The following is a 12,683-nucleotide window of genomic DNA, read 5'->3' as shown; positions in this document are numbered from 1 at the left end:
CCACTTGTGGACACTCGCGTGTCAAAACAACCAGCCCAACCTGAGTCCGAAAAAGCATGTAAGTCTGGCGGCAATGATCCCCCCTTGGGATAAAACAAGCCAAGATGTAAAGTTCCACTAAGGTAGCGGAAAATCCTCTTGACAGCCTGCCAATGCTTAGACCCTGGGCTATGCATAAATCTGCTGACCTGCGAGACTGCAAACTGAATATCTGGCCTCGTGTTGCATACATAAATGAGGCAGCCAACAGCAGTTTGGTAAAGAGTGACATCAGCAAGATCGCCAGCATCATGTAGACTCAACTTCAAACCTGTTTCCATGGGAGTGGCAATAGGTTTGCAATCCTCAAGTCCAAACTTACATAGCAATGTCTCTATGTAACTTTTCTGATACAAGGCAATACCACCATCACACTGCTTAAACTGTATACCCAAGTAATGATGCAACAACCCCAAATCTTTCATCTTGAAAGTGGCATTCAAATCAGCCTTAAATTCAGCAATATGTCTCTCATTTGGTCCAGTGATCAGCAAATCATCAACATAAAGAACCACAATGAGAGATACATCATCCTCACGCTTTACATACAATGTGCTTTCTGTTGGACTGTTACGAAAGCCTCGTTTAACCAAATGAGTGTCAGCTTTCTCATACCAAGCACGAGGAGATTGCTTCAGCCCATACAAAGCCTTCTTACATTTGCACACTTTGTCCTCTTGTCCTTTTATGACAAAACCGCGAGGCTGCGTCACATAAACTTCCTCAAATATGTCACCATTCAAGAAAGCAGTAACAATGTCTGATTGATGTACATCCCAACCAAAATGAGCTGCCAATGCACATAGAAAACGCACAGTAGTCATACGACAAGTGGGAGCAAAAGTCTCTTCATAATCTATGCCTTTTTGTTGTGCATAACCCCTTGCAACAAGTCGAGCCTTATGGCGATCGATCTCACCATCCGGCTTGCGTTTCAACTTGTAAACCCACTTCGTACCAATTGCCTTTTTGCCAGGAGGCAAATCACATAAAGTCCATGTGTCATTCTCTATAAGTGCATCATATTCTGATTTCATGGCAGCAATCCAATTTTCTGAATTCTGTGCTTCATCAAAAGACAGAGGCTCCTCAACATCATGTAAATTAGACATAGCCAAAGCATAACAATCTGATGCATAAGATGCATGGCGAGAGCCTGAACGAGTGCGACTAGATAAAGGTGCATCCAATTTACTGTCACGCAAAGTGTGCACCAGCCATTTTGGCATACCTCTAGCCTGCTCATTTTCAGCCCTTTCCTCATCAAGTACATCATGTACATCTGCATCAGTAATAGGCTGTTCTAAAACATTTTCAGAAACCCCCATAGGCTGTACATTTGCCTCATTGGAACTTACATTCGTATTTCCACCACTGAAAAGAGGCAACAAAGTGTCATAAATGTCCTGTGAGCTTACATTACTGTCTCTAGTACATGACAGCAACGGCTGAACAGAGTCTTCCATAAACAAAACATCCCGTGAACCCAGAATACGTTTTGTTTGCGGATGATACAACCTGTAGCCTTTGCTTTCAGCACTATAACCAACAAAAATACATTTGACAGCCTTATCATCCAATTTTCTGCGCTGCACTTGTGGCACCAAAGCATATGCCAAACAGCCAAAAACACGCATGTGCTCAATAGAAGGTTTTCTATCATGCCATGCTTCATATGGAGTAATAGACTGCAAAGCTTTCGTAGGACACCTGTTAAGTACATAATTGGCACACATGATGGCCTCAAGCCAAAAAGAATGCGGCAAAGCTTGACTTTTGACCATACACCGTGCCATTTCCGTTAGTGACCTGTTTTTCCTCTCAGCAACACCATTTTGCTGAGGTGTATAAGGCACTGTACATTGGTGTTTTATCCCACGACTAGCCAGAAATGCATTAAATTCATGAGACATATACTCCCCCCCTCGATCGGAACGGAGGGTGCCCATAGTACATTTTGAGACATTTTTAGCCATAGCCAAAAATTGTTTGAAGCACATAAAAACTTCGGACTTCGCTTTAAGCGGAAATACCCATGCATGCCTGGAGTAGTCATCAATGAAAGTCACGAAGTACAGGTAATTGCCCAAGGACGGAGTTTGCATGGGCCCACAAACATCACTATGCACAAGCTGCAACCTGCATGTGGCCCTAACTGAACCATCCTTTGGAAACTTAGAACGCTGCATTTTACCCAGAATACAGCCTTCACAAACATGTTTGACAGGTGCTTCAAGAGGCGGCAAAGAAGCAACCATATCAGATTTCTGCAAACGCAGCAAACTGGCAAAATTTAGATGACCAAAACGTGCATGCCAAAGTTTTGCATCTGAAATAGCCCTTGAATCTGCAGCAGCATTTGCAAAATTTTGTCCACACTTGTCATACAAAGTGAGCTTATACAGCCCACGGCACAAAAGCCCAGATGCAACAATTTCATCACCAAAACTGAGATCATGAACTATACATCTGTCATCCACAAATTTGACTACAAGTCCAAGTCTAGCAAGTGCGGATACAGACAAGAGATTCTTCTTGATCCCAGGTACATAAAGTGCATCAACAAGTGTGAAGGAACTGCCATTAGCAGCAGTGAGCACAATCTTTCCAACTCCCTGAACTGGATAAGAGGCGTTGTTGGCACAAGTGACTGAATTCCCATGAGGGACAGACTCGAGAGAGGTAAACAATTCACGATGTGAGGTAATGTGCTTTGTAGCACCACTGTCGAAATACCACACATGTGAATCTGCAGCAACTGACAAGCATGCATCATGGACAGCAGGATTGTAAGTGCACTCTGTGCTAAAAGCCCATTCTGCATCAACATCAGCATCACAATCTCCTTTCATAGAAGACTCAACAATGGCTGCATTTGTAGTGGAACCAGCATTTGCAGTGGAACCACCCTCTTTCTTCTTAGCCTCTTTGGCCTTCAACTTAGGACATGACTTGATCAAGTGATCATTGGCTTTACAATAATGGCAACGCATCTTGTTTTTTCCCTTATCACCAGAATTGCCAGACAAAGTGCTGCCACCAGAAGCATTAGGAACAGAATTTTTGCCACTCGCAGTAGAACCATAAGAAGTGGCTGCATTACTGCTACCACCCTTTCTTTGAGAAGCAATAAAAGCCTGTTCAACTGCACGCTGCCTAGTCCTATTTTTTCTAGAAAGTGACTCTTGCAACAGCAATGTGCATAATGCATCAAACTTGACAACTTCAGGATTTCCTTGGGTCATCAGTCTCCAAGTACTAGCAAAAGTCTGGTAGGAATCTGGTAAGGCATCAAGAACAGTCTGCACAAGGGAACTGTCCGAAATGACTTCACCTGCAGAAATGAGTTGCTCATTGATATCCTTGACACTAGCAAGGAAAGTGTCGATGTCATCTTCGTCATGCATAATCTTCGACTCTAGCTCTTTACGCAGCAAAGCAATTTTAGCCTCATTGCGGCTTGCATAAAGACCTGCTAGAATATCCCAAGCCTGTTTTGCAGATTTTGCTGAACGGATGTGAGGAATAATGGTGCGCTTCACAGACAACGCAATCAATGCATGAGCCTGCGCATCCTTAGCATCCCAACGAGCTTGTTCTGCCGTAGGCAAAACAACTCTAACAGCTGCAATCCTTGCAGCAAGACCTGCAACATCCTCACCATCACCTACATCTTCAGAACCAGGACGTACATCAATGCCCTGCACAATGTTCCAGACACCTTTTGACACAAGAACATGTTGCATCATATAAGCCCACATAGGGTAGTTGTCCCCATCCAACCTGTCCTCAGCAACAAACATCATGAACACATCTCTGTTGTTGTTGTCAGCCATGGTAAATGCTGCACCTGATGTGAAAACTACCCAAAAATAGGAGAAATGGAGCGGGAACAACTTGTGCTATATAGCATAAACCGTAGAAGACTATAAGGCACCTGTTATGCAGAAAACGGCACTGATAGAAAATCTGCACAAAATGACAAAATAGCCTGTGCAGTACTACCTGTAGTTGAAACGGAGGCCGAAATGAGCCCAAATCAAATGTCGACCTACGAACGCTCGCCAAAGCTCACTGAAATCGGAGAAAGTGAGCAGGCGTGTGCTGGAGCAGCTGGCGACTAAGCCCGGGAGGACGTGACCTGCTCTGATACTAATTGTTGGAATTAGGGTTGCAGAGAAACACACACAGCTTGGAGAAGATGAAGGAAGCTCAAGGCACACAATAGAGAGTATGTTACTTAGTGTGCAATGGAAAGATAGATAGCCCTAGAGTGATGGGCGTATATACAATGCACGTGGGAAAAAACCTCCTAAAGAGGGAAAAAATGCCACGGCGGTCCTAGTGTGTTCACACACATCACTACCACATGTATATGGTAACACTCAGGCAGTTGCCGTGATAGAACCAAATGAAATACCACCAGTCATGGCGTATTGCTCAAATTATGGACCAAAGTGTGGACATTTTTCGAAAGATTGTCCAAGAAATCTAGACAACAGGGACACATCGACTGCCAAGCAAGGTACAAAGAAAATTTGAAATGCAAATCTCGGTGTAAGTGAACTGAACTCTTCACTTTTAATCAGATAATTATGCATTACCATTAGAAGCATCAGTAAAACCGCTACAAGTTCAAAATCAGCATAAAGATGCACACGCACCTGAAAAGCTTAAAATTGATTCTTTGAACAAAAAATTCTTACATGAGTTTGGTCAAGGTGTCGAGATATCATCGAAGGTTGAAAAGACTATTAGGTTTGCAAATGATTTTGCATCCACTTCCACAAGTGTGCAATCAATCATGAGTCTAAGGGACACATCAAACAGAATGATGCTAGCTTTGTATGGCACCCATACTTCATACGGACACTATGTAGACCCAAAAGGGAAACTGTACAAAAAGGATCAACCAATGTTTGAATGGCCCACATACCAGCTCATAGAAGTGTGTCCAGTGATAGATTAAAAAGGATGGTTCATTTTAGAGGAAAGAAATTATTATAGCCCATCCTCTCTAGATTTGAAGGATATTAGCCAAGTGAACCCAGAAATTTGTTCAGAGCCAAACTCTCTTCCGTTGAAAATCAAGCTTCGATGTTGTGACCAAGCGAGCATATACTTTCACCAAAATAGTGGTAAGATATAGACGAGAGTCTAGCATCTATGATGCCTTGGGTCCTGAAACCACAGAAGCTCATATCATAGGAGACTCATGGGATAGACAATATCAGGGCAAAGATAATGCTATCTACAGCCTGACTTGGGGAATGATTTGTCATGTTTCACGAAGATACATAGGAAACTATGCAAAAAGTTCACAGATGACAAACATCAATAGTGCTACCCAAAGTGTACCTTCACAATCCCAAAAGATGAGACTAAACCAGAGCCAAACAATTTTGAACACTTACAATGAAGCAGGCTATAGTGATCACCCTGGCAAGGGGGGAACTTTAAATCCATCAAGCTCAGCTTATGTACCAAGAAATTCTACACCACTTAGAAGCCCTAAAGCCTTTAACCAACAAACCCCTTCAAAGCAAAAACCATTGAAAGATCATATGGTTGTTGGAAGTTTCCAACTGACCCAGATTCCATCAGAGTCTGCAGACAAATGCTTCTATGAAGATCATCAAGGACAAAAGTTTCAGCTGATCTCCACAAGTCAGAGTTAAAAGCCGCCAAATCCAATAGTGTTCAAGCAGTTACATGTGGCCAAGCTCACATATGCATATCAAGATGCACATGGTAACAAATATTCAACAAGATCATGACTTTGTACAAACCCCTATGGATGGTACAATTGAATTCAAAGACTAGCTGAAGATGATGCAAAGCCTCAAGATGTCAGAACAGGTGACAGAAAAGCCAAAGTCAATGAAAGCTAAAGTCCAAAAAGCTACACAAAAGTCATCACCAAAATCTCCTCCAAAGAGACAAATTTTGCCAGAAAGTACAGTTGATCTTTTAAGATCAAGGGCTACCCAAATGCAGGCAGACAATCCTCAACAATTGCAAAAAGGTGCAATATTACAGCCAATGGAGTCAACATCAGTTAAAGTAGGTGGTCAAAGCAAAGAAAATGCAGATGAAGTTCAATTCAAGGACACTACCACAGCTACAGCAGTCAATTTAGACAGGAATCCTAAGAGGATCAAGTGCAACATTGTTGGTGGAAACAAAGAAAAGCTGTCAAGAGAAGTAGATCTAGATTTTCAATTAGAAAAGAACCTCATGTCTTTTCGCACTTGGAAAAGATGTGTCTAACCACAGCTGAAAGATGCTCCTAAATTTGTGAGTAGATAAACGAGCAGAATGTTGGGGAATCATCTCCACCTCCATTGGAGTAAGTCACAGATCATCATAGCTCAATTCCATGTGATCACAACAAAAGATATGCCAGAAGACATCATAATGGGAATGCCAATGGCTCAAAAGTTGTCAAAGATACAGAATTCAAATATAACGGAGTGATCAGAGACAACAAAGAATGGAGATCAAGGCTGGTCACGAGCAGACGGAATCACAAATTTCTCAAGCACAGTTAGAGACTGATACCAAAGAAGATCTTATTGAAGATGATTCGGACAGCCTCCAAAGCATTCTTGGGCATCCTCACTGCAATGCCAAAGCTTTCAATAGTGCCATCTACGCTTTGTATGGGAGTCTACACTCCAAGATTTCAAATCCAACGATCATAGTGAAATTGTATGTACAAGGAGGTGCGGATTTTAAATAGCACATCCCAATACATGAAGCTTCAACCTTACAATGGTACGTATCCCCATTGTGCATGCCCTCCACAAAACCCCAGTCCTCTTCTAAAAGCCTTCCTAATTTCTCATAATGCACATCTTTACATACAAGCATTGTGGTAGTCTCCACAAATCCAAACTCTTTAAAAATGTGCACGAAATAATGAATAGGCAAACACCAACTCAAGCCCAGATTCTCAGAAGCTTTAGAATATTTCAAGGAGTTTTGAACATCTATCATCATCTTTTTCTTGAAAGATGCTACCAACCACAAATCTGGTTGTGGCTACTTCATACTTAATAAGGAAGAACTTTGATGGGTTCAAGCTTTCCAAACTCTTGTGTAGAAGTAGTTAAAAGAAGGATTTTCTTCTCTTCTCACTCGTATATTGTGCCAGTTTGGTTTGGCAAAGATGTGGGAAAATTGTTGCTCCAATATCCGCATGTATAGCATGGAATGTGCCAAAGAGACTATGTAGTGGCTGATCCTCCACTTATGTGGATGGAAATATGACTATAAATGCATGGAAAATCTTAATTATGAATCCATAAAAACATTACACTGTGATCTCACACCTAGATTTGTATTCTCAAAACATGTACTTACAATGTGCTGGAAATCGAGAGCTGGTTGTTGCAAGTGCATGTTTGACATTGAGAAAACATATTGCACAATGGTTATGGTCCCCTTGTCTTTGCGGTTCTTGAAGTCAAGTAGCTTTCCTTTCCAATGGTGATCCAAGTTCGCACAATTTTTCACATGGTGAGGTCCAATAGCAGATGGCTTCACGTATACCCAAGCACCTTGTTGCACCTACTCATCATCTACACCTCTTGTCTTGTGGCATCCAAGTGTTGTGACCTCCTACTTTGGCCGCCTTTGCGGAGTAGAGTTGGCCATGAGTGAAGAAAGAAAATTAGGAGGAGGAGCAGAACCTTGCTTGTTGTTGCTACAATGTAGGTGAATGACTTTTCTTGGTGCGCCAATGGGAGGTGGTAGTGACAGGGGGAGGGGGAAGTGTTGTGGTAATTGAGATAGGAGAAGGTGGATAACCCTTGCTTGGTGTGGTATGAGAGGTGGTAGGGGAGTAGAGAGGAGATTCCTTGCTGCAGCAATGGAGATGGTGTAGAGAGAGAGTGTTGGAGTAGAGGGTGAGTGTGATGGTTGCAACCAAGGAGGGATTGGAAAAGGGGTTCTAGAGAGAGAAAATCACTTTTTGATTGAGGACTAGTTTTGGGGAGGCTTTGGATATTAAAAAATGATGCTTCAAATTTTTTGAAAAAAATTGAATTTTAGGGGTTTTGGTTGCATATTTTGACTTTTTGAGGTCCAAAAAATGCTTTTTTCCATAAAATAGGTTTAAGGGGGTTTTAAGAAGATAAGAGAAATAAGAGAGGAGAGAAGATGCTCGACACAGTTATAAAAAGGCACAACGCTATTCTTTTGATTGTAAAGCATTTACATATATATCCAAAAATTTCCATGCAAAACTAGTTCTCCTAATTGCATGTCTTTGGGGCATTTCCCATAGGGGCTTGAACCCAGCAATCCTCCCCTCAAGCGCAAACTAGACAGGCCACTCTCATGATACCTCAAGTTTTTGGTGTACTCGTCAACCATGAGTTTTAGGTTCTCTCACAACCAAGGATTTGGTGTATCCATAACATGGTGCTATGATAGTGAAACCCCCCCTTGAACAGATAGGCCGTAGGTTCAAAAACTAGCTACAACAAATGGAGTTTTTGGTTCATTTTGCCAAACGTTGGGTTTATGGTGCACCCAGTAACCTTATGGGAAGCAGACCAAAATAGGACTTGAACAAAAAACTAAAATTTGGGAGGTCTTATCACTCATGTGTGTAAGTGTATATAGCCCATACAATTTATTTATCATGGCAGCATTTGACATCTCATGAGAGAAGACAAGGCTTTTGGTAGAAAGTACATAATTGTGGTAGATAGAAATTAACAAATCTATGACATTGGGCAATAAAGAAAAAACTGTTTGAAATTTGTGCTGATTTACCATATTGTAGCAAATTTTTGATTGGGTTGAAATCCCTTGCCATTGTTCTATAAGTCTTGATGAGCTTGGACAAAATATCCACCTTCTCGCCTTTGACTTGATGAAGCTATCCATAGATTTTGAGATCTCCTATGAACCTGGTAGTCATAGTACCTCGTTTCTTATGTGGATAAATCTTGCTTTAGTAGAAATACCAGGAAGAAAATCATATGAATGCACCAATAAGCCCAAGACAAACTCCAAAAAAAAAATCAATACTAGAGAGAGAGAGAGAGAGAGAGAGAGAGGTTGAGCTTCTATGGATGCACCACCAGGTCAAGATTTCCAAGAATAGTATTTTTCCATCATGTGATTTGCATAATGTCATCAGCATTACTAGAATTTTTGGCAACATTCATGCTCCTCAAAGACATATGGCTGAAGTACATACTTGCACGAAGGAGCATGCCAAGAACAATTTGTACTCGCAAAAATAAGCCTGGCAGATGGTAGTGCTAGAAACCGACTGTGTTCCATATGTCTGTGTCCTTCTCAAGTGCATCATGTAGTACTATAAAAGCTGCATTGAAAGTGTAGGTACTAATAGCCCAAAATAGTATGAACAATAGTAAAACTATTTTCATTCACCAAAGGACAAGAACTTATGGGAATGAATAAAGAATGAGTCCCACATACACAAGGATAAAGAATATGTTGATGCTAGCATAGTTAAAGATCCATGATGATAGAAGGAAAATGCATATCAAAAACCCATACACAGAAAAATTTATCAAAATGATTTGCATAATAATGGTGCTTGGAAGTGTTTTGGTCCAAGAAATTGAAGACCTCTTCATTTGTGAGGAACACACGGTGCGCGTCTTGAGAAGCTGGTTGAGCGTCTTGTGCGTCTTAAGAAGTACCACTGCCTGCAACTCTGATACCAGGTGCTGGGTATAGCCTATGGGGGAAGATGACGAGGTGGATGAGAAGCCATGGTGAGCATGCAGAGAAACGAGAAGAGAGAGAGAGAGAGAGAGACAGAGACAAAGAGTCTCGACAAAGTAATAAAAAGACACAACGCTATTCTTTTGATTGTAAAGAATTTACATATACAACCAAAAATTGCCATGCAAAACTAGCTCTCCTAGTTGCATGTCTTTGGGGCGTTTCCCACGAGTTGACACCAAAAAATTGAACGAGGGCTTGAACCCAACACCCCCCCTCCCCCACCTTCTCACTAGGTAAGAGGCCATTAATAAGTGTAATCCTACTTTCTCCCCCTACTTTTTTGAGGGTGTAGAGTGTGTCCACCAGAGATATACAAAGAAATATGGCTCTGACAATAAAAGTAGCAGTGAATGATGTTTCAACCTTCTTAAGGCGAACACACTCACTAAATGATGATCATTGGGTGTCTTTATAGATTTTTTTTGATGATTCTCAATTATTGATTGAAGAGATTAAAGATCATCATTTGTTGATAACCTTCTTAAAAGGAATATTTTCAACTCTGGGTTTGTTTATGACGAGGGAGACATTGATGTCAAGGTTTGAAAGATGTAAACTGGTATTGATCCCCATCATGGGAGGTACAATATTACTTGTGGGCTGTCAATATGGTGTGATGGAGTGGGATAAAGTCTCAAAAATTTCACCAATTTCAAGTGCTTCAGGCTTTTCCAGCAACATCATTTTTCAAAGTTGCCAAGAGAAACCACTCAATCGCCTCATCAAATTGAGAGAATACAATTTTAATTAAAGATTGTTCTTGTCTTGCATGCTTGATGGAGATCTTGTTTACTACGTTTGATGGTGTCAAAGATAGTTATATAAGTGATGAAAGATTGCTAGAATATTTGCGAGACAAAGTGTCTCTATATGGAAGATCAGACAAGAATGATAATAAATGAAGAGAGTCGAGTAGTTCTATGATGACTTGCCTTGTGATAAAAAATAACACCATCCTCTTCACTTAAGTTGTTTGTAAGGTGTAGCAGAAGTGTATGTTGAACTTTTCTCAATATGAGTGCTTTGAACTGTGCTCAAGGGTTCCTTTTACTTAGGAAGGGAGAGCCTTACGTTGCTTTAGTGAGAGAGGGAAAGTGATCACAAACAAAGTGGAATAACACTGTAAATGAAGGTACTGAGACTGAGAGAGAGAGAGAAAGAGAGAGAGAGAGAGAAGAATACAACACCAAAATGTTGTCAAACCCTCCTCCAAGGGCCCCACTCTCTAGTGTGAGAGAGGTCTACGATATTGATTGCACAAATCTGGTAGAATGCTCTAGATACAATGGACGACGATGTCAATGACAATGATGAAGGCAACGAGATGGGCACAAATCTACTGAATTCTATCATGCATTTGTTGAATCAAAAAACAGCGGGGTAAAACTCAAAATGCTGGTTGATCTGACCATGTGGTGAGGATCTGCTATGGGTAGGAGAGATATGCGAGGTTTGGGACTATTCTTGCGGAGTCTAAGTGCTGGAATTGAAAAGCATTGCTGTTGTGTATTGATTTGATGTCGTGAATCTGCAAAATGCTAGGGTTGTCTACAAAATGCAAAAACGCAAGGCTGAATTTGGGAATCTGCTAATGCTAGGGATGATTCTGCAATCTGCTAACACTAGGGCAGGTATCTGGAAAATGTTGGATGATCTGGGAAGTACCAAAATGCCAGGTTGTCTTGTGACTGAAAAGACTGAGTCTCCTGTCGGTTCTTGCTCAGAAGGTGCACTGCCAGTGCTGGAACTCTGCTGCCTCTTCTGCTAGATAGTGTTAGCACTAGGTTTATTTTAAAGAAACTAGAAAATTTTTTCTACTCATTTTCCCAACAAATACACTTATTAATAATAAGTGAAAAATGGCTAAAATAGGGAAAATGGGTTCTATGCACTGTTAAATGCTCATGATGGCTATTGACTGTAATTTTGATGATCATGCTGTGTGGAACCAAAGGATATGCAACTACTCTGAGTGAGTAGCTTTTACACATGCGCATAGGGTGAGATGTGTATGTAACATCCTCTCCTTTTTAAAGTGAGCAACTGTATGGATCTGCATGGCATCGAGGGAGATTTCCAATAGCATCTAGAATCCTGGGAAGGACTCCTTGCGGGCCCACTCTGATGCGTGGGCATGCGATACTTGAACTTCATAAAGGTCTACAATGCTTGCTTCTTTGGGCCGCGTCAAAAGCGACACAAAGTGATTTGTGACTGCTTCAATGCTCCAAATTTGTCTATGAACGTAGGTCCACCTTCTTCAAGAAGCTCCAAGGAGGATCATGAACAAGCCCATTTCATGTAGAGTGGCTGGAAAAATACTATGCTTCTTAAATGATTGATCATGCTATTGAGATGAACCAAGTGACAGAGTGCCAAACCGTTCACCAAACACATGAAAAAAATGAGGTCAAATCTTGACTTTCTAATCTAAATCAATCAATTGAGGAAAATCACAATGGCAATGCGGATGCTTGATGGTCAATCTATCTTGTGCTCTTTCTAAGACTTTGTTCTGCCAAGGAAGAGACATGGACGTGAATTCCTTGAAATCAAATATTTCTTCTTTTTGATAGTGATCCGCATACATCCGTGCTCATTCATGATTGAATCATGTGCATTGTACAATATGGCATGCCTATGAAAAGGGAACACATAAAGATGGAGACAAAAATACAATAAATCATCACAGGAATGAGACACTCAAACAATGCGTGCTGACTAATCATGCAAACACACAATATTTCCTGAGTGGGTTCCTTAGATCTTGACTCGAGCCAAGATTGGTTCTTTGCATATCACATCCTGAAAGAGGAGACCCTACAAATTTCCTACAAAAGGATGCTTATTGAATAGTGAATAACACATCA

This window comes from Adiantum capillus-veneris, chromosome 9 (genome assembly GCF_014529385.1).
Source record: "Adiantum capillus-veneris isolate H3 chromosome 9, ASM1452938v2, whole genome shotgun sequence".
NCBI lineage: Eukaryota > Viridiplantae > Streptophyta > Polypodiopsida > Polypodiales > Pteridaceae > Adiantum > Adiantum capillus-veneris.
Note: the sequence above shows the minus strand (reverse complement) of the source record.